General features: G+C 23.4%; 1 long non-coding RNA gene across 1 annotated transcript; it reads right to left on the bottom strand.

The window, feature by feature from the left end:
• Positions 1–14,124: 14,124 nt before the first annotated feature.
• On the bottom strand, positions 14,125–15,500 carry LOC308312291. The gene is made up of 3 exons (XR_013963769.1): positions 15,381–15,500; positions 15,058–15,118; positions 14,125–14,199 (listed from the first exon to the last, which is right to left on the bottom strand). It is a non-coding gene; the product is annotated as an uncharacterized lncRNA (long non-coding RNA).
• Between the last annotated feature and the right edge of the window lie 8,628 nt (positions 15,501–24,128).

The following is a 24,128-nucleotide window of genomic DNA, read 5'->3' as shown; positions in this document are numbered from 1 at the left end:
ATTCACTACAGCTCGCTACACGGATATACGGACTGAGTCATGTAAACCCATTTACAGTTTGGTCTGTGAACTTCTACTGTAATAATAAAAATCACACCCCTGTGAAGTGAGCGGTGAAACTCTGTCTTGTCCCATATTCTTTGCACTATGTACGGATTGAGGCAGAAAGTCATGTAAACCTTTTTACAGTTGTCTGTAAACTTCTACTGTAATAATAAAAATCACACCCCTGTGAAGTGAGCGGTGCAACTCTGTTCACTATATACGGACTGAGGCAGAAAGTCATGTAAACCCATTTAGTTTGGTCTGTGAACTTCTACTGTAATAATAAAAATCACACCCATGTGAAGTGAGCGGTGCAACTCTGTTCACTATATACGGACTGAGGCAGAAAGTCATGTAAACCTTTTATTTGCAGTTTGGTATGTTTGGTACGTTTATTTTCTACTGTAATAATAAAAATCACACCCCTGTGAAGTGAGCGGTGCAACTCTGTTCTCTACGTATTCACTACAGCTCGCTACACGGATATACGGACTGAGTCATGTAAACCCATTTACAGTTTGGTCTGTGAACTTCTACTGTAATAATAAAAATCACACCCCTGTGAAGTGAGCGGTGCAACTCTGTTCTCTACGTATTCACTACAGCTCGCTACACGGATATACGGACTGAGTCATGTAAACCCATTTACAGTTTGGTCTGTGAACTTCTACTGTAATAATAAAAATCACACCCCTGTGAAGTGAGCGGTGAAACTCTGTCTTGTCCCATATTCTTTTCACTATGTACGGATTGAGGCAGAAAGTCATGTAAACCTTTTTACAGTTGTCTGTAAACTTCAATTACTGCTTCAGTTACTGCAATAATCGTACAAAATACACAAATACACAAAAAATACACAAAAATACACAAAAATACACAAATACACAAAATACACAATATAAAGTTCAGTCAAAATAAACATAAAAAACACAACAATATAAAGTTCAGTCAAAATAAACATAAAAAAACACAACAAAATTAAACCTTGTACAACCTACTGGTGTGGTACTTGTGGTAACAAGTACCACTATGCAGGGGCACCCCACAGGCTTTGCACATGAAGCTCGTCTCATGCCGCTGACCCGGAACGCTGCAAACCCGACACCGCCTTTGGGGTGTCTTTTTGCGGCTGCCTGGGGCTTTGGGGATTCTAATCAGCTCATGGTTTCTAAGCAGCCCTGACAGCCTGCTGTCAGGGTCTCTGCGTGGTGGCCTAGAGGATCCCCCCACTGCACCCACCCTCGCTGACCTTTGGGCTCTTGGGGCTCCCCCCCCCCCCCACTGCACCCAGCGGCTCTCCAGGGGCTTCCTCCCCCCCCACTGCACCCAGCGGCTCTCCAGGGGCTTCCTCCCCCCCCACTGCACCCAGCGGCTCTCCCATCTGCTCCCCCCCCTCTGCACCCACCTCCCCCTCTGCACCCACCTGAACCTCCCGCAAGTTGCCCCATTCCTTGATGATGCTGACCAGGAACGATAACAGAGTCTTTCTTTTGGGGGTGCCCCTTGTGGCGATTTTGAAGAGACAGAAAGCATTATACATAGCAATGCTGAACAAATACATGATAAACTTTTTAGTCCACTTGAATGTTCTGCGTGTAAACGGGTAATATGAGATCATCTGGTCTAATTTATCGACCCCGTTCATGTACTGGTTGTACGCTGCAATGGATTGAGGCTTTATGAGCTCTCGTCGGACCGCCCTCCCCTTTTCCCTCTCCAGGACCGTGACCATCTTGTTGTCATGTACAGTTGACAGAACCCTGACAATGTTTTTGTCCCGCCATGCAATTATCATTACATTATCTTTATGGCGCATTATCCGTTCTCCAGGTGCCAGCTGGCTGAGGGTAACATCTCTAATGGCAGGAGGTTCTCCCCGGTTTTTCCTTAGAGTCCCACAGACATGCGTTCCCAACCGTCTAAGATTATTGCACATTTTTACACTGTTATAATAATTGTCCATATACAATATGTAACCCTGATGTGCCAAGTCAGCCATCAGGTGTTCAACTGTCGGAATCAAGGGCGACTTTTGCCCTACATAGGGTTTAAGGCTATAGCAGTAACCTGTCTTGCTGTCACAAAGTATGTACGACTTCAGGCCATACTTGATCGGCTTAAGGGGGTTGTAAACCCTGAAGGCCAACCTACCTCTCCAGAGCATCATTCCCTCATCTATAGAGATGTTCTGTGCTGGTGTGAACATGTCCTTGAATTTGGCCAACAAGTAGTCCAACACTGGCCTCACCTTGTGCAGCCTGTCCGCCGGGTCCCCTGCCGCATTGTCTGAAAAATGAATCACTCTTAGCAGCAACTGGAACCGGTCACGGGCCATGGTCCGGTTGAAAAAGGGGGTTGAAAGAACCTCGTCGGTGCTCCAGTACAGCTCCAGGCGGGGCAACTTTATGATGCCGGTCAGAAAGTAGAGCGCCAGAAAGTTCTTGAGCTCCGTTAAGGTGACCTCTCTCCACCGCCACATTCTCGAGTGGACCTGCTCGACAGGGACCTACAATTTAAAATTGACATTTAGTATATAGATAAAAGGAAGGGGAAAGAAAAAAAAAAAAAAAAAAAAAAAAAAAAGGAAAGGTGTATATATATATAAAAAAAAAAATATATATATATATCAAATTTCCAAAAAAAAAAAATCACACCATCGTGAAGTGAGTGGTGCCGGAATGCGGCCAGGCGGCCGGCCCGGTTCCGGCGAGCCGCCCCGTGTCCAAAATGGTTGAGAAATGACAGAGTTACCATGTGGCACAGACAAACCCAGGGACACACATAGCTGCCTATAGGAGTGGTTGAATCACTGCACCACTCAAAGAAAAAAAAAAAGTGTTGCTAAAAAAAACACAGCACTACCCCTCTCTCCGTTTCTGGCGCCCCTTACTGGTATAAATAAGTAACATACTTGCACCACTCAAAAAAAGTGGTGCTCGGTTTTCTAGTACCGTAAGTATACACTATAGAATGCCATGTCTACATAATATGCCATCTAAATTACATAATTTTACCTTATCATAAACCAACTTCGCATAGAGGTTGGTTTGGACCACGATGTCCGCCAGCAACTCATCTGTCAGGAAGAGCTGGAAGAACTCCCACGGGGCACTGTCTGCTGTCAGTGGATCATAGTGGGCACCCGGGTCGGCGGTGAAGGGGATGTGGTGGGGTTTCCAGCCAACATCAGACCACTCAGAGGCTGCCTCAGCTGGACGGTCACCAGCTACATTATAAACACATATACATGTACAAAATTACCATAAAATACATTTTTATTTGTGTAGTACTGTATACATTTGCTGCTATGCTCACACTTTTTTTACTCTGTAAACCTGTGATGTGACAATAAATCTGATTCTCAAAATAAGTCTCACCGAGCTCGCTGGCAACAGGCTCTGCAGAACTGGTTGATGGCCGTTCACCATCATCCAGAAACAGCGTGTCTGAAATGTAGATCAATTCAGGCATTTAGGTCCAAGCACATGTAGTTAGCCTTCATTTACTGTACTGTCATAAAGTAAAAGTACTGTCATAGTAAATTTACATTTATAATCAAATGTGGTGCATAGTAAACTAGGGTCACATGCAAAACTCACCCAAACCAGCAGCAGCATCATCAAAGGGTGATGGCCGGTCAATGTCATCTGCTGAAATGAAATCCCATATCAAAATATGTACATCAAATCAATTTTATCTAAGTGACTTAGTTACAATAAGCACAGATATAAAATGCAGATATTGTTAGCATGTTAGCCTGCATAGAATGTCAGTACAAGAGTACATGTGTTTGCATTGTGAAATTGAATTGACATTGTAATTGAATGTGGTGCGTAGTAAACTGGTATCACATGCTAAACTCACCCTGTCCGTGTGAAACGGCAGCAGCAGCCCTGGACAATGGCTGTGATAATGGGTCATCAGAATCAGATATGGCTGAAATAAAAATCACAGTAAAATATCAAAATATGTACATCATATCAATTCTATTGAAGAGACTTACAATAAGCACAGGTATCAAATGCAGATATTGTTAGCCTGAATATAATGTCACTACAATAGTACATGTGTTTGCATTGTGAAATTGAATTTACATTGTACTGGATGTAGTGTGTAGTAAACTATGATCACATTCTAAACTCACCCCATCCGTGTGGAACGGCAGCAGCACTTCTGGAAGGCTGGTGGTGGTCATCATCAGACAGGGCTGAAATTATATCACAGTAATATTATCAAAATGTGTACATGAAATCTATTGTATCTTATCGACTTAGTGTTATTATATGGCCTCAGCTGCCTGACCTGACTCAGTGACAACCTTTCTGCATAACCATATTGATAACCATGACATGAAAACAGAAAACTGTCAGGAAAAATGTCAGGCAGCTGAGGCCAATATAACACTAAGTCAATAAGGTACGGACAGAATGAGCAGGAACACGCATGCATATCATATAGTACATATATAGTGCTATAATCGAAGTGTTTGAATGAAAATGTAGAACATTTTGTTCTCATACCTCCATGGGGTGCCTGGGCAGACTCACCCATCTCCTCGTCTGAGTCTGAAAGCCACTTGTCTGAGTCTGACTCGTGGTCTGACATGCCTGAAAACATAATCAATATTACAATGTATTCACTTACTATGAGACCTAGCAGATCATGTCTGTCTGTCTGTCTGTCTGTCTGTGTGTGTCCCCTTTGTGCCCATATATGGAGCCGAGTGATTTGTGAATCACTCGGCTCCATATATGGGCACAAAAGGGGCCAGGTCCACATATACAGTAACAGCGGGACAGACACACAGACAGACAGATAGACATGTGTACGAGCTGCGTTCGCAGCTGAGACCCTGCAGATCATGTCTGTCTGTCTGTGTGTCTGTCCCGCTGTTACTGTATAGAAATAAATGATTTGGATTATGTAACATCTGCACGACAATATAAAAAAAATCATCCATGCATCCCATCCCATCCCACCAGCGGCAGTCTGAGATGGAGGGATGACTATGTCACTACAATAGTACATGCGTTTGCATTGTGAAAATGAATTTACATTGTACTGGATGTAGTGTGTAGTAAACTATGATCACATTCTAAACTATTGTTAGCTAAATACTGAATCGCGTTTTGTTACTGTACTTTCTAATCTACTGTGAGTGAATCCCTGAGACCCTGTTGCATCTGAATCAAATAATTATAAGACGAAAATATCTAATGTATTGTTAGCGTGCGTCTGTCTGTGTGTCTGTCCCGCTGTTACTGTATAGAAATAAATCATTTGCATTATGTAACATCTGCACGACATATAAAAAAATGCATCCCATTCATCCATCCCATCCCATCCCACCAGCGGCAGTCTGATTCTAAACTATTGTTAGCTTGAATATAATGTCACGCATGCTAGCATCCCATCCCATGATGGAGGGATGACTCGGCAGTCATCCCTCCATCATGGGATGGGATGCTAGCATGCGCATGTACTATTAGCATGCTAGCATCCAGTCATCCCTACATCACAATGATGGGATGCTAGCATGCGTGACATTATATTCAAGCTAACAATAGTTTAGAATCAGACTGCCGCTGGTGGGATGGGATGGGATGGATGAATGGGATGCATTTTTTTATATGTCGTGCAGATGTTACATAATGCAAATAATTTATTTCTATACAGTAACAGCGGGACAGACACACAGACAGACGCACGCTAACAATACATTAGATATTTTCGTCTTATAATTATTTGATTCAGATGCAACAGGGTCTCAGGGATTCACTCAGAAAGAGAAAGTACAGTAACAAAACGCGATTCAGTATTTAGCGATTCAGTATTTAGCTTAGCAGTAAACTAACGTGGCATACAACAATTGATAAAAAATAAAAACTAACGTGGCATAGGTCCACAGTAAAATTGTAAAATGGAGGTTCTTTCTTACCGCCTTCCTGGTCGTACTCGTCCAGGTCTTCCCTGGTGGGGCTCCAGTCGTCCTCAAAATCGACAACATCCTCCTCGTCCTCCTGATCACTTTCTCCCGGGGAGAGAGTGACGGGAGACGGCGGAGGAGCGGCGGGGAGCTACCGAGCAGCCGCTGCAACGCGGGACGACCGACGTGGTGGTGGAAGGGGCCCAAGGCTGCTGCAGCTAGGCCAGCCTGGCTGTCCTGCTCGAAACCAGAGGCCTCTGGTTCCGAGTCGGTCTCGTCCTCCACCTTGTTGGCCATAAGCCACTCGGCGATCGAGGGCTGACCGGGACCGGGACATGGGGGGCGCCTGCGTGGCATGTCGCAAAATGGCGACGGACAACGACTAGACGCGGGGAAAGGGTAAACGGGAGACACAGACAAACAGTTCACTAAACTAACACTACTACACTTCACTAGACTGACAAAACGAACAAAACACTGAACACTGAACACTGATCCCTAAATCCTACTATTACTACTAACTAAAAACAAAACCTAACTGGAAAAAACTAACTAACGTGGCCTATACTATGGACGTATGCTAAAGGACGTATACTACTCTAAACGGACGGACTACTAAACGGACAACTAAAGACTAAACGGACGGACTAAAGACTAAACTATACCTATATAATAATAAACTAATCTAATAATATATACTAAATGGACGACTATGTGATCTAAATGTACTAAACTAAATGGACGATTGCTCAAAAAACTCACTCAAACTGCACTGCTCAAAACCAAACCGATGTCAACGTGTCTCCACAAATACTACCTACTCCCACAAGGGGTGCAGGGCATCCTGCCCTTTTTATAACTTTCGGTCGGATGACGCCATCGGAGGGTTGTAGATCCGATCGGTGCTGCTTTTTTTGCTGTCCGGGCGCAAATATAGTTGAACTATAGTAATCAATAAAAAAACGTTTTTTGGACCATAAAACGTATAAAAACGTTATGCGCTTCTTGCGCTTGGCTATAATAAAACGTTTAAAAACGCTTTCAGCATTCTATGAGTTAATAATATAGTTTAATAATATACTTTAATAATATACTTTAATAATATACTTTAATAATATACTTTATTAATATACTTTAATAATATAGTTTAATAATATACTTAATAATATAGTTTAATAATATACTTTAATAATATACTTTAATAATATACTTTAATAATATACTTTAATAATATAGTTTAATAATATAGTTTAATAATATACTTAATAATATAGTTTAATAATATACTTTAATAATATACTTTAATAATATACTTTAATAATATACTTTATACTATAGTTTAATAATATAGTTTAATAATATAGTTTAATAATATAGTTTAATAATATAGTTTAATAATATAGTTTAATAATATACTTTAATAATATACTTAACAATATACTTTAATAATATACTTTAATAATATACTTTAATAATATAGTTTAATAATATACTTGAATAATATAGTTTAATAATATAGTTTAATAATATACTTTAATAATATAGTTTAATAATATACTTTAATAATATACTTTAATAATATACTTTAATAATATACTTAATAATATACTTTAATAATTTAGTTTAATAATATAGTTTAATAATATAGTTTAATAATATACTTTAATAATATACTTAAATAATATACTTTAATAATATACTTTAATAATATACTTAATAATATACTTTAATAATATAGTTTAATAATATACTTAATAATATACTTTAATAATATAGTTTAATAATATAGTTTAATAATATAGTTTAATAATATAGTTTAATAATATACTTTAATAATATACTTTAATAATATACTTTAATAATATAGTTGAATAATATAGTTTAATAATATACTTTAATAATATACTTTAATAATATAGTTTAATAATATACTTAATAATATAGTTTAATAATATACTTAATAATATACTTAATAATATAGTTTAATAATATACTTTAATAATATACTTTAATAATATACTTTAATAATATACTTTAATAATATAGTTTAATAATATACTTTAATAATATAGTTTAATAATATAGTTTAATAATATACTTAATAATATACTTTAATAATATAGTTTAATAATATAGTTTAATAATATAGTTTAATAATATAGTTTAATAATATAGTTTAATAATATACTTTAATAATATACTTTAATAATATAGTTGAATAATATACTTTAATAATATACTTTAATAATATACTTTAATAATATACTTTAATAATATACTTAATAATATAGTTTAATAATATAGTTTAATAATATACTTAATAATATACTTAATAATATAGTTTAATAATATAGTTTAATAATATAGTTTAATAATATACTTAATAATATAGTTTAATAATATAGTTTAATAATATACTTTAATAATATACTTTAATAATATAGTTAATAATATACTTTAATAATATACTTTAATAATATACTTTAATAATATACTTTAATAATATACTTTAATAATATACTTTAATAATATACTTTATACTATAGTTTAATAATATACTTTAATAATATAGTTTAATAACATACTTAATAATATAGTTTAATAATATACTTTAATAATATAGTTTAATAATATACTTTAATAATATAGTTTAATAATATACTTAATAATATAGTTTAATAATATAGTTTAATAATATACTTTAATAATATAGTTTAATAATATACTTTAATAATATACTTTAATAATATACTTTAATAATATACTTTAATAATATACTTTATACTATAGTTTAATAATATAGTTTAATAATATACTTTAATAATATAGTTTAATAATATACTTAATAATATAGTTTAATAATATACTTTAATAATATACTTTAATAATATACTTTAATAATATACTTTAATAATATACTTAATAATATAGTTTAATAATATACTTTAATAATATAGTTTAATAATATAGTTTAATAATATAGTTTAATAATATACTTTAATAATATACTTTAATAATATAGTTTAATAATATACTTTAATAATATACTTTAATAATATACTTTAATAATATACTTTAATAATGTACTTTAATAATATACTTTAATAATATACTTTAATAATATACTTTAAAAAATATACTTTAATAATATACTTAATAATATACTTAATAATATACTTTAATAATATACTTTAATAATATACTTAATAATATAGTTTAATAATATAGTTTAATAATATACTTAATAATATAGTTTAATAATATACTTTAATAATATAGTTTAATAATATAGTTTAATAATATACTTGAATAATATACTTTAATAATATACTTTAATAATATACTTTAATAATATACTTAATAATATACTTAATAATATACTTTAATAATATACTTTAATAATATACTTAATAATATAGTTTAATAATATAGTTTAATAATATACTTAATAATATAGTTTAATAATATACTTTAATAATATAGTTTAATAATATAGTTTAATAATATAGTTTAATAATATACTTGAATAATATACTTTAATAATATACTTTAATAATATAGTTTAATAATATACTTTATAATATACTTTAATAATATACTTTAATAATATACTTTAATAATATAGTTTAATAATATAGTGTATTAATATACTTTATTAATATACTTTAATAATATAGTTTAATAATATACTTAATAATATAGTTTAATAATATACTTTAATAATATACTTTAATAATATACTTAATAATATAGTTTAATAATATAGTTTAATAATATACTTTAATAATATAGTTTAATAATATACTTAATAATATAGTTTAATAATATACTTAATAATATACTTAATAATATACTTAAAAATATACTTAATAATATACTTTAATAATATACTTTAATAATATACTTTAATAATATACTTAATAATATACTTTAATAATATACTTTAATAATATACTTTAATAATATACTTTAATAATATACTTAATAATATACTTAATAATATACTTTAATAATATACTTTAATAATATACTTTAATAATATAATTTAATAATATACTTTAATATACTTAATAATATACTTAATAATATAGTTTAATAATATAGTTTAATAATACACTTAATAATATACTTTAATAATATAGTTTAATAATATACTTTAATAATATAGTTTAATAATATACTTTAATAATATACTTTAATAATATACTTGAATAATATACTTTAATAATATAGTTTAATAATATACTTTAATAATATACTTTAATAATATAGTTGAATAATATACTTTAATAATATACTTTAATAATATACTTTAATAATATAGTTAATAATATAGTTTAATAATATACTTTAATAATATACTTAATAATATACTTAATAATATACTTTAATAATATACTTTAAAAATATACTTAATAATATACTTAATAATATACTTTAATAATATACTTTAATAATATACTTTAATAATATACTTTAATAATATACTTTAATATACTTTAATATACTTAATAATATACTTAATAATATAGTTTAATAATATAGTTTAATAATATAGTTTAATAATATACTTAATAATATACTTTAATAATATAGTTTAATAATATAGTTTAATAATATACTTTAATAATATAGTTTAATAATATAGTTTATAATATACTTTAATAATATACTTTAATAATATAGTTGAATAATATAGTTTAATAATATACTTTAATAATATACTTTAATAATATAGTTGAATAATATACTTTAATAATATACTTTAATAATATAGTTAATAATATACTTTAATAATATACTTTAATAATATACTTAATAATATACTTAATAATATAGTTTAATAATATACTTAATAATATACTTTAATAATATACTTTAATAATATACTTTAATAATATACTTTAATAATATACTTTAATAATATAGTTTAATAATATACTTTAATAATATACTTTAATAATATACTTTAATAATATAGTTGAATAATATACTTTAATAATATACTTTAATAATATAGTTAATAATATAGTTTAATAATATACTTTAATAATATACTTAATAATATACTTAATAATATAGTTTAATAATATACTTTAATAATATACTTAATAATATAGTTGAATAATATCCTTTAATAATATCCTTTAATAATATACTTTAATAATATACTTAATAATATACTTTAATAATATACTTTAATAATATACTTTAATAATATACTTTAATAATATACTTAATAATATACTTTAATAATATACTTTAATAATATACTTTAATAATATAGTTTAATAATATACTTTAATAATATTCTTTAATAATATAGTTGAATAATATAGTTTAATAATGTACTTAATAATATAGTTTAATAATATACTTTATTAATATACTTAATAATATACTTAATAATATAGTTTAATAATATACTTAATAATATAGTTTAATAATATACTTTAATACTATAGTTTAATAATATACTTTAATAATATAGTTGAATAATATAGTTTAATAATATACTTTAATAATAATAATATACTTTAATAATATAGTTTAATAATATAGTTTAATAATATAGTTTAATAATATAGTTTAATAATATACTTAATAATATAGTTTAATAATATACTTTAATAATATAGTTTAATAATATACTTTAATAATATACTTTAATAATATACTTTAATAATATACTTTAATAATATACTTTAATAATATAGTTTAATAATATAGTTTAATAATATACTTTAATAATATAGTTTAATAATATACTTTAATACTATAGTTTAATAATATACTTTAATAATATACTTTAATAATATAGTTTATTAATATACTTTATTAATATACTTTAATAATATAGTTTAATAATATACTTAATAATATAATTTAATAATATACTTTAATAATATACTTTAATAATATACTTTAATAATATACTTTAATAATATACTTAATAAAATTATAGTTTAATAATATAGTTTAATAATATACTTAATAATATAGTTTCATAATATACTTTAATAATATACTTTAATAATATACTTTAAAAAATATACTTTAATAATATACTTAATAATATACTTAATAATATACTTTAATAATATACTTTAATAATATACTTAATAATATAGTTTAATAATATAGTTTAATAATATACTTTAATAATATACTTTAATAATATACTTAATAATATAGTTTAATAATATAGTTTAATAATATACTTAATAATATACTTAATAATATACTTAATAATATACTTTAATAATATACTTTAATAATATACTTTAATAATATACTTAATAATATACTTTAATAATATACTTTAATAATATACTTTAATAATATACTTAATAATATACTTAAAGGATCGGTTCGCCACTATTATATGGCCTTTGTCATGCTTTAGTATGATATCCGTTCATGAAAACAATAAAAATATTTACATTTGGCGAAACCGCTGCGGAGAACGAGTCATGTAATGAGCTGAGGCACGGTAATATCATTTCCTACAATACCCACAGTGCATTGCGCGACAGACAGACAGGCAGTGAGGCAGCCCCCAGCTGAAAGTTTCTCGTGTTGTTTAGAGTTGACTTGAAAGCGATAGAAGTAATAATAATAGCTAATATTTAGCGGTTGTAATAGTAACAGCAGTAGTGGTGGTATAGTAGTTAGTAGTCTCTGATAGTAAGTAGCGTAATAATAGTGATTTCGAACGTGCGCAGCGTCGGACTCGAAATTCCACTGGCTGGCTTTGTTTTTAGAAATCGTTATGAAGTACAGATGCAATCCCAGCTGTGTGAACCACTTTGGGTGTGCAGTGAACATTTCACCAACGCAGATATCTTCCAGTTCAACCGCAATCTAATGGAAGAATTGACGCGGAGCATCATCATCATCGAAGCAGAAGTTGCAGAACAGAGGTATGTCATTATTGTCATAATAAACTAAAGCTACAATGCTGTGTACAGTACACCAGACTCTGAATGAATGGCGATTGCATTACAGGAGGAGACCACATGCATTTCCTTTCAAAATACGTGGTTGTTGTTGTGATGTCTATAAATTAATTTGACATACCGAGTGTCTCTGATGCTTACAGCATTATAAAGATTTTGTTGCTGTTTGTAACTGGAACACCCTCCACATAAACGCCACCATTTTTCCCAGCTCTGGTCCATAGCCTCAGAGTAAGGCTATGGAACAGAGCTAAATTTTTCCATATCAAGCTGCAAACTACAAACCAAACATAAAAGCATTTAAAACCGGGAAAGCATCTGTATTTGCATTGGCTATTCAAAAATAGCAGATATACAAGCTCAGTGCGTCACTTGGAGTTGGTGCCGTGCTGCGAGCTTGTACATTTGCTATTTTTCAAATGTTTTGCTAAAATAAAAAACCTTATTGTTTACCATATTGTCTCATGATTGGTCAGAGGCCCATAATTGCATAATACTTTATTTGTTGCAGGAGCTGAGGTCTCGGTGGCTGTCTTCAACTCAAGAGATGAAGAAGTGGCTTTCAAGGAACTCCCAAGTATACAGTATATTATATAGATACAATTGACTTTGTATGTTGCTATTGAACACAATCTGGATTGATAAAAGAATGTGATCTCATTTTCAAATATTAGACATGTACTACTCCTAAGCCTTTACCAATATTGTTGTGCAAGTACAATTTTAATTCTGGACTTTTACTTGTAACAGAGTATTTTTATATAGCAATATTGATTAGATCCTTTTTCTTCTGGGATTCTTGCACACTGTCCGATTTTTGTAATCTGAGTAGGAGGACAAACTTTGCCTGTGTGGCCTTGTTTTTTAAACCTTATGTTACAGTACAATAAAACACATTCACTGACAAAGTCACACTTATTTCCATTGTGGTCTTGTTTGTATAAACAGACATGTGAATGATTTGTATCACGGTGGCCTTTGATGCAATATTGACAGTTTGAGCCTCAGAGTATTAGGAATTGGTCAAAATGTATAAATACAATAGGCCTACATGAGAAAAAATAAAACAAACTTGACATCAAATCAACTATCTTTTAATAGTACTGATTTACATAAATCTATAAAAACAGGGGTCTATGGTTGAACTGGAAAATAACAAACTACATGTACAATCATACAAGTGCATTAGTCAGAGGTCACTGAGGCAGGTGGTTCTGCATGATGACATGTCGCTGGAGCAGCTTCTGGCCAGGACAGGAGACGCACATGCTGTGGTGAGACAAGACAAGAGTCAGTAATGGTGAAAGCACTAAATGATTACTGGAATGGACGACTGAGTGTGTAGGCTATGTGCAGTATGTTTCATGTGATGTACACTTGGGTATTGGACTGTTAAGATTACCGACCAAATTAGTAGGTAGGCTACAACTATATCAAATATCAATGATAATAATAAGCAGACTTGGCAACCTGACTTGTAGAAAGTATTCACACAATCATGTTACCAAGATTGCCTTTTTTTACCTTTAGAAATATTGCATGAATCAGAGCCTGTCAGTCAAAAACACTGATCCATGCCTTTGTTTTTTCTGGGCTCGATTACTGCAATTCTGGACTGCAGAATACTGCCAAAGAAAACAACGGAATCTGTGACCTTCCAACCTACATGACTGCCTTCTATTTCAATGTTTTATGCCTTGCGTTTTTCTCTCCATTGCTCTGTAAAGCACTTTGAGCTGCATTGCATGTCATAAAAGGTGCTATACAAATAGTTTGTCATCAGTTTTATAGTATAGTTTGTTGCTTACTTTTGATAATGATCTTTTTTTCTTCTTTTGAGATATTACAAAAGGTTAAAAGTCAATTCGCTGTCATCTGTTGTGATTTACAGATACAATTCAATACTACAGTGTGAAACAGTGTGTGAGACACAGTAGGCCTATAGTATAAATGACAGTATATTTACGGGACTTTGGTTGACCACTGGTCTTTGTAAAAGCATATATAAATATGTGAACCTTTATTGAAAATGATATTCCCTCTAGTTTTCTAGGGGGTCAAACTAAATACAGCAAATACAGTAATGTGCTTTATGTATGAAGTTTGAGTTGAGTATGTATGGCTCACCATCAATCCATCAAAGACATCTTCAGCTTCATCAGCCTTCTGTAGTACCATCTGGGCTGACCTAAGTGAATGAATGGACACAGGTATAACACTTGAATGTTTACATTGCTAACCCTGAAACATACGAGCCCATGGCTAATACTGTACATTGCTTCAGATGGCATGCCATACATACAGTTTTGAATTGAATGAATGAATAGAAGATGTTTGGACCGAAAAGTTGTAGGCTGAAGCCGTGCCTATATCCTCTGACACTTATGTAAACAATACGGTGTGGCGACACACACACACACATATAAGCTGTAAATACATTGAACACTTACTTAAATCTGAATGTCCCTCTTGGTCCATCGGGCTTCGGTTGCAACTTCCAGTTTGAGGCATCCTGAACGCATGATGTCCCCACTTCTCAGTAAAACAGTCAACACTATCTGGGCTTTTCCTGGGCAGAAAAGTTTGTGTGTGCGACGTACTGGTTCAGGGAAAGCTACTAGCTACTATAGCTAGGTCGCTCCAGCAGGCATCAGTCCACCCACAGCAACTAGCAGTGTTGTCCCCGTCAATGCATTCCTTCCTCCGTATATTTCTGGTTCATAATATAACGACCCTAACGCAGATTCTGCCAATATGTATTTAAAATGATCTCGTCCAAAAACTCCCATGGAGTAGCCATACTGACTTGTTGTTGTGGAGTAGCCACAGCTCGTTGTTGTTGTGTAGGCGAGAGACCGTGTCCTTCGCGGCTAGGCTAGCTACGGCAACCCTACCTGTCCAGTCCCTTGTAGTTTCTGAGAGCCTACCGAGGGTCATCCACTTACGTCACTTTGGGACAAATACGTAAGTGGACGACAGCTTTGAAAGTGCGCCCACGGAGCTACAGACTACCAATGATAATACTCCGGGGTATTTTAGCATATATGCTAATGATAAAAAACACACAGATTAGGTTGAATAGTGGCGAAGTGGTCCTTTAATAATATACTTTAATAATATACTTTAATAATATACTTTAATATACTTAATAATATACTTAATAATATAGTTTAATAATATAGTTTAATAATATACTTAATAATATACTTTAATAATATAGTTTAATAATATACTTTAATAATATAGTTTAATAATATACTTAATAATATAGTTTAATAATATAGTTTAATAATATACTTAATAATATAGTTTAATAATATACTTTAATAATATACTTTAATAATATACTTTAATAATATACTTTAATAATATACTTTAATAATATACTTTAATAATATAGTTTAATAATATACTTAATAATATACTTTAATAATATAGTTTAATAATATACTTTAATAATATAGTTTAATAATATAGTTTAATAATATACTTTAATAATATACTTTAATAATATAGTTGAATACTATACTTTAATAATATACTTTAATAATATACTTAATAATATAGTTTAATAATATAGTTTAATAATATACTTAATAATATACTTAATAATATAGTTTAATAATATACTTTAATAATATACTTAATAATATAGTTTAATAATATAGTTTAATAATATACTTTAATAATATACTTTAATAATATAGTTAATAATATAGTTTAATAATATACTTTAATAATATACTTAATAATATACTTAATAATATAGTTTAATAATATACTTTAATAATATACTTTAATAATATACTTAATAATATAGTTTAATAATATACTTTAATAATATACTTTAATAATATACTTTAATAATATACTTTATACTATAGTTTAATAATATACTTTAATAATATAGTTTAATAATATACTTAATAATATAGTTTAATAATATACTTTAATAATATAGTTTAATAATATAGTTTAATAATATAGTTTAATAATATACTTTAATAATATACTTTAATAATATAGTTTAATAATATACTTAATAATATACTTTAATAATATACTTTAATAATATAGTTAATAATATAGTTTAATAATATAGTTTAATAATATACTTTAATAATATAGTTTAATAATATACTTAATAATATACTTAATAATATAGTTTAATAATATAGTTTAATAATATACTTAATAATATAGTTTAATAATATACTTTAATAATATACTTTAATAATATACTTTAATAATATAGTTTAATAATATACTTTAAAAAATATACTTTAATAATATACTTAATAATATACTTAATAATATACTTTAATAATATACTTTAATAATATACTTAATAATATAGTTTAATAATATAGTTTAATAATATACTTAATAATATAGTTTAATAATATAGTTTAATAATATAGTTTAATAATATACTTTAATAATATACTTTAATAATATAGTTTAATAATATAGTTTAATAATATACTTAATAATATACTTTAATAATATACTTTAATAATATACTTTAATAATATACTTTAATAATATACTTTAATAATATACTTTAATAATATACTTTAATATACTTAATAATATACTTAATAATATAGTTTAATAATATAGTTTAATAATACACTTAATAATATACTTTAATAATATAGTTTAATAATATACTTTAATAATATAGTTTAATAATATACTTTAATAATATACTTGAATAATATACTTTAATAATATAGTTTAATAATATAGTTTAATAATATACTTTAATAATATAGTTGAATAATATACTTTAATAATATACTTTAATAATATAGTTAATAATATAGTTTAATAATATAGTTGAATAATATACTTAATAATATACTTAATAATATACTTTAATAATATACTTTAATAATATACTTTAATAATATACTTAATAATATACTTAATAATATACTTTAATAATATACTTTAATAATATACTTTAATAATATACTTTAATAATATACTTTAATAATATACTTTAATATACTTTAATATACTTAATAATATACTTAATAATATAGTTTAATAATATAGTTTAATAATATAGTTTAATAATATACTTAATAATATACTTTAATAATATAGTTTAATAATATAGTTTAATAATATACTTTAATAATATACTTTAATAATATAGTTGAATAATATACTTTAATAATATACTTTAATAATATAGTTGAATAATATAGTTGAATAATATACTTTAATAATATACTTTAATAATATAGTTGAATAATATACTTTAATAATATACTTTAATAATATACTTTAATAATATAGTTAATAATATACTTTAATAATATACTTTAATAATATACTTAATAATATACTTAATAATATAGTTTAATAATATACTTTAATATTATACTTAATAATATACTTTAATAATATACTTTAATAATATACTTTAATAATATAGTTTAATAATATAGTTTAATAATATACTTCAATAATATACTTTAATAATATAGTTGAATAATATACTTTAATAATATACTTTAATAATATAGTTAATAATATAGTTTAATAATATACTTTAATAATATAGTTAATAATATACTTAATAATATAGTTTAATAATATAGTTTAATAATATACTTAATAATATAGTTGAATAATATCCTTTAATAATATCCTTTAATAATATACTTTAATAATATACTTAATAATATACTTTAATAATATACTTTAATAATATACTTTAATAATATACTTTAATAATATACTTTAATAATATAGTTTAATAATATACTTTAATAATATACTTTAATAATATAGTTGAATAATATAGTTTAATAATATACTTAATAATATAGTTTAATAATATACTTTATTAATATACTTAATAATATACTTAATAATATAGTTTAATAATATACTTAATAATATAGGTTAATAATATACTTTAATACTATAGTTTAATAATATACTTTAATAATATAGTTTAATAATATAGTTGAATAATATAGTTTAATAATATACTTTAATAATAATAATATACTTTAAAAATATACTTTAATAATATAGTTTAATAATATAGTTTAATAATATACTTAATAATATAGTTTAATAATATAGTTTAATAATATAGTTTAATAATATAGTTTAATAATATAGTTTAATAATATACTTTAATAATATACTTTAATAATATAGTTTAATAATATACTTTAATAATATAGTTTAATAATATACTTTAATAATATAGTTTAATAATATACTTTAATAATATAGTTTAATAATATACTTTAATACTATAGTTTAATAATATAGTTTAATAATATACTTTAATAATATACTTTAATAATATAGTTTATTAATATACTTTATTAATATACTTTAATAATATAGTTTAATAATATACTTTAATAATATAGTTTAATAATATACTTTAATAATATACTTTAATAATATACTTTAATAATATAGTTTAATAATATACTTAATAATATAGTTTAATAATATAGTTTAATAATATACTTAATAATATAGTTTAATAATATAGTTTAATAATATAGTTTAATAATATACTTTAATAATATACTTTAATAATATAGTTTAATGATATACTTTAATAATATACTTTAATAATATAGTTTAATAATATACTTTAATAATATAGTTTAATAATATACTTTAATAATATAGTTTAATAATATACTTTAATAATATAGTTTAATAATATACTTTAATACTATAGTTTAATAATATAGTTTATTAATATACTTTATTAATATACTTTAATAATATAGTTTAATAATATACTTAATAATATAGTTTAATAATATACTTTAATAATATAGTTTAATAATATACTTTAATAATATACTTTAATAATATACTTTAATAATATAGTTTAATAATATACTTAATAATATAGTTTAATAATATACTTAATAATATAGTTTAATAATATACTTTAATAATATACTTTAATAATATACTTTAATAATATACTTTAAAAAATATACTTTAATAATATACTTAATAATATACTTTATAATATACTTTAATAATATACTTTAATAATATACTTAATAATATAGTTTAATAATATAGTTTAATAATATAGTTTAATAATATAGTTTAATAATATAGTTTAATAATATACTTAATAATATAGTTTAATAATATACTTAATAATATACTTAATAATATACTTTAATAATATACTTTAATAATATACTTTAATAATATACTTAATAATATACTTTAATAATATACTTTAATAATATACTTTAATAATATACTTAATAATATACTTAATAATATACTTTAATAATATACTTTAATAATATACTTTAATAATATACTTTAATAATATACTTTAATATACTTAATAATATACTTAATAATATAGTTTAATAATATAGTTTAATAATATACTTAATAATATACTTTAATAATATACTTTAATAATATACTTTAATAATATACTTTAATAATATACTTGAATAATATACTTTAATAATATACTTTAATAATATACTTTAATAATATACTTTAATAATATAGTTGAATAATATACTTTAATAATATACTTTAATAATATACTTTAATAATATAGTTAATAATATAGTTTAATAATATACTTTAATAATATACTTAATAATATACTTAATAATATAGTTTAAAAATATAGTTTAATAATATAGTTTAATAATATACTTAATAATATAGTTTAATAATATAGTTTAATAATATAGTTTAATAATATACTTTAATAATATACTTTAATAATATACTTGAATAATATACTTTAATAATATAGTTTAATAATATAGTTTAATAATATACTTTAATAATATACTTTAATAATATAGTTGAATAATATACTTTAATAATATACTTTAATAATATACTTTAATAATATAGTTAATAATATAGTTTAATAATATACTTTAATAATATACTTAATAATATACTTAATAATATAGTTTAATAATATAGTTTAATAATATACTTTAATAATATACTTAATAATATACTTTAATAATATACTTTAATAATATACTTTAATAATATACTTTAATAATATACTTTAATAATATAGTTGAATAATATACTTTAATAATATACTTTAATAATATACTTTAATAATATAGTTAATAATATAGTTTAATAATATACTTTAATAATATACTTAATAATATACTTAATAATATAGTTTAATAATATACTTTAATAATATACTTAATAATATAGTTGAATAATATCCTTTAATAATATCCTTTAATAATATAGTTGAATAATATACTTTAATAATATACTTTAATAATATACTTTAATAATATACTTTAATAATATACTTAATAATATAGTTTAATAATATACTTTAATAATATACTTTAATAATATACTTAATAATATACTTAATAATATACTTTAATAATATACTTTAATAATATACTTTAATAATATACTTAATAATATACTTTAATAATATACTTTAATAATATACTTTAATAATATACTTAATAATATACTTAATAATATACTTTAATAATATACTTTAATAATATACTTAATAATATACTTTAATAATATACTTTAATAATATACTTTAATAATATACTTAATAATATACTTAATAATATACTTTAATAATATACTTTAATAATATACTTTAATAATATACTTTAATAATATACTTTAATAATATACTTTAATAATATAGTTGAATAATATACTTTAATAATATACTTTAATAATATACTTTAATAATATAGTTAATAATATAGTTTAATAATATACTTTAATAATATACTTAATAATATACTTAATAATATAGTTTAAAAATATAGTTTAATAATATAGTTTAATAATATACTTAATAATATAGTTTAATAATATAGTTTAATAATATAGTTTAATACTTTAATAATATAGTTTAATAGTTTAATACTTTAATAATATACTTAATAATATACTTAATAATATAGTTTAAAAATATACTTTAATAATATACTTTAATAATATAGTTGAATAATATAGTTGAATAATATAGTTGAATAATATACTTTAATAATATACTTAATAATATACTTAATAATATAGTTTAATAATATACTTTAATAATATACTTTAATAATATACTTAATAATATACTTAATAATATAGTTTAATAATATACTTTAATAATATACTTTAATAATATAGTTGAATAATATAGTTTAATAATATAGTTTAATAATATACTTTAATAATATAGTTTAATAATATAGTTTAATAATATAGTTGAATAATATAGTTTAATAATATACTTTAATAATATACTTTAATAATATACTTTAATAATATAGTTGAATAATATACTTTAATAATATACTTAATAATATACTTAATAATATAGTTTAATAATATACTTTAATAATATACTTAATAATATACTTAATAATATAGTTTAATAATATACTTTAATAATATACTTTAATAATATAGTTGAATAATATAGTTTAATAATATACTTTAATAATATACTTTAATAATATAGTTGAATAATATAGTTTAATAATATAGTTGAATAATATAGTTTAATAATATAGTTTAATAATATAGTTTAATAATTTTGTTGAATAATATAGTTTAATAATATAGTTGAATAATATAGTTTAATAATATAGTTTAATAATATACTTTAATAATATACTTTAATAATATAGTTTAATAATATACTTTAATAATATAGTTTAATAATATACTTAATAATATAGTTTAATAATATAGTTTAATAATATAGTTTAATAATATAGTTTAATAATATAGTTTAATAATATACTTTAATAATATAGTTGAATAATATAGTTTAATAATATACTTTAATAATATAGTTTAATAATATAGTTTAATAATATACTTAATAATATAGTTTAATAATATAGTTTAATAATATACTTAATAATATACTTAATAATATAGTTTAATAATATAGTTTAATAATATACTTTAATAATATACTTAATAATATAGTTTAATAATATACTTTAATAATATACTTTAATAATATACTTTAATAATATACTTTAATAATATACTTTAATAATATACTTTAATAATATAGTTTAATAATATAGTTTAATAATATACTTAATAATATACTTTAATAATATACTTTAATAATATACTTTAAAAATATACTTTAATAATATAGTTTATTAATATACTTTATTAATATACTTTAATAATATAGTTTAATAATATACTTAATAATATACTTTAATAATATACTTTAATAATATACTTAATAATATAGTTTAATAATATACTTTAATAATATACTTTAATAATATACTTTAATAATATACTTAATAATATAGTTTAATAATATAGTTTAATAATATAGTTTAATAATATAGTTTAATAATATAGTTTAATAATATAGTTTAATAATATAGTTTAATAATATAGTTTAATAATATACTTTAATAATATACTTAATAATATACTTTAATAATATACTTTAATAATATACTTTAATAATATACTTTAATAATATACTTTAATAATATACTTTAATAATATACTTTAATAATATAGTTTAATAATATACTTAATAATATACTTTAATAATATACTTTAATAATATACTTTAAAAATATACTTTAATAATATAGTTTATTAATATACTTTATTAATATACTTTAATAATATAGTTTAATAATATACTTAATAATATACTTTAATAATATACTTTAATAATATACTTAATAATATAGTTTAATAATATACTTTAATAATATACTTTAATAATATACTTAATAATATAGTTTAATAATTTAGTTTAATAATATAGTTTAATAATATAGTTTAATAATATACTTTAATAATATACTTAAATAATATACTTTAATAATATACTTTAATAATATACTTAATAATATACTTTAATAATATAGTTTAATAATATACTTAATAATATACTTTAATAATATAGTTTAATAATATAGTTTAATAATATAGTTTAATAATATAGTTTAATAATATACTTTAATAATATACTTTAATAATATACTTTAATAATATAGTTGAATAATATAGTTTAATAATATACTTTAATAATATACTTTAATAATATAGTTTAATAATATACTTAATAATATAGTTTAATAATATACTTAATAATATACTTAATAATATAGTTTAATAATATACTTTAATAATATACTTTA

Source organism: Protomyctophum bolini (genome assembly GCF_963924005.1).
Source record: "Protomyctophum bolini genome assembly, contig: SCAFFOLD_144, whole genome shotgun sequence".
In the NCBI taxonomy this organism is placed as follows: Eukaryota; Metazoa; Chordata; class Actinopteri; order Myctophiformes; family Myctophidae; genus Protomyctophum; species Protomyctophum bolini.
Note: the sequence above shows the minus strand (reverse complement) of the source record. Positions and strands in the feature narration are given on the sequence as shown.